The following is a 2,107-nucleotide window of genomic DNA, read 5'->3' as shown; positions in this document are numbered from 1 at the left end:
GGCTAAATTAGCCTCTATCAGCAATACTATTTCACACCCAACACATACACTCCATGGTTCCTGGGGGTCCCCGAGATCTGCGGTTCGCCACTACATGTACTATATTGATACACTAGTGAGTGCTTTGTTTAATGGTGTTATTCTACCCAAAAGTGCACCTACAGCTCTGTTAGTTCTCTACAGTTCAGAAGCTGACCCAATATAAGCTAACTTGAGTGCAATAACACAGCTGCTCAAACCAAAACAAGCTCTCATCTGGTACTTAAGTGACTGCTGCTGGCCCAGCGCATGGCCCTCGCTGCTTACGAACACATACGAAGAGTGATGCTCTCAGCGGAACACTAGACATCTGCTACGGGTAGGAAACTGCTCACAGATGGACCGCCCTGTTTGTCTAGGTAGTAGGGTTGACGTCAAACAAATACTAGGAGCGCAGAGCACGAGTTTAAAGGTCAGCATGTAAGATCAGGGCCTTGTAATGATGTTGTTGTGAATGTTAATGTCAATTTGAGTCTCACATCGATATTTAAATCAATAATTATGATCATACTTGTTCCCATATTTACAGTTTTTGTTCTAAAATTAGTTGTTAAAGCAGAAATAAGGACCGTTGTTTTGTTTTAGTGAAACCACTTGTTGTTTTGATTCTCACTGTTAACACCTGGGGGCTGTTTCATAAAACAAGTTTACCAAATAAGCCAGGTTTATTTCAGTTAGTCTGACTTATTGTCAGTTGATTTGGTTCAAAATAAGTCAGACTAACTGAAATAAGCCTGGCTTATTTGGTAAACTACCAAATTTTCTGTAAAGCTGCTTTGCAAAAGTGAAAAAGCACTATACAAATAAACTTGAATTGAACTGAATTTAATTGAAAAGTGGTCTGTTCAGGTTTGGTTTCATCTGGTTTGTTTAGCATCCTAACCACAAAGCAACACTGGCTCAACCAATGGTGTGAGTTTGGGGCGGAGCTCTCTGTTTATCCAGCCAATGGCAGTGGAGTCTTTAGAAAGCTTGTTTAAGCAGATTTTTCATTTATTTATTGTTATTCCATTTGGTGATGCTAAAGATGACCTTTAAAGTACATTTTATCACTTAACCTTTAGTTTCGTACTCTAAAAAACATTCTCACATTCTTATGCGCCGACCTTTTAATGAGCAAAAAATCCTGTAGATTCTTTATTGACGTTAACCAGGTTAGATGCCATATTGAGTTTTATGTGGATGAAAACAATGCTGTGGGGTATAGACTTTCAGTCTTCACAATGGGACGTACTATATAAAGGTCCTGTACTCTTATTTATGGTGTTTTTGTCTGCTGAAAGGTTTTTCAGAAAGATGTTTCATCAGCTGAACTATAGGTATGTTGTTAAAAAACAGTGCAGTCCATTGAACACACTGTACATTTTCATTTTGGTTGAAAATTAAATATGGCTCTACCCTGATTAGGGTCTATGAATCATGCAGGAAGAACCAATTCTGAGGGTTTTACACAGATTATGTGGATTTTTGTAATTCACCTGACACTGTCTGAAATTAGTTCTAAGGCTGTCAACCCAGTTGGAAGTCATAGGCTGTATCCTAGTTTGCATACTACTTCAATGCACTAAAACTACAAATGCACTATGCTGGAGATGGGGGAAAGTAAATAGTTTTAAACATATGGTAAAGCAGTATTGCAGGATACCAGAGACATCTTTGTCATCTTTGCCTTTTCATACATTTTTCATATTCATTTTTGTGTTTAACATTTTTTTTTAATTCCAGATTATTATACTATATAAGCTAGTGCTGGGCGGTATGGCCAAAAGTTTATATCACGGTATTTTTCAAAATTATACCGGTTTCACGGTACATGACGGTATTTTTTTTTTCATGCATGACCGGGTGTTAACCATATTTTCTACTGATTGAGAGAGGAAATACTGCAGTATATTGACTTAGAATGCCATTTTACTCTCATGATGAGTGAATATTGTCAAAAAATGCCACACTAAATAGTGACTAAACACGACCCCTTTTTAATACATGTTAACCAGGAGTCACTCTCATTTATAATCGCGGCATCGTCTGATAAAATCAACATGCATCTACACTAAAGAGCGGCTAT

Source organism: Sinocyclocheilus anshuiensis, unplaced genomic scaffold, assembly GCF_001515605.1.
Source record: "Sinocyclocheilus anshuiensis isolate Anshui unplaced genomic scaffold, SAMN03320099.WGS_v1.1 scaffold7, whole genome shotgun sequence".
NCBI lineage: Eukaryota > Metazoa > Chordata > Actinopteri > Cypriniformes > Cyprinidae > Sinocyclocheilus > Sinocyclocheilus anshuiensis.
The sequence above is the reverse complement of the archived record's forward strand: the minus strand, read 5'-3'. Positions refer to the sequence as shown.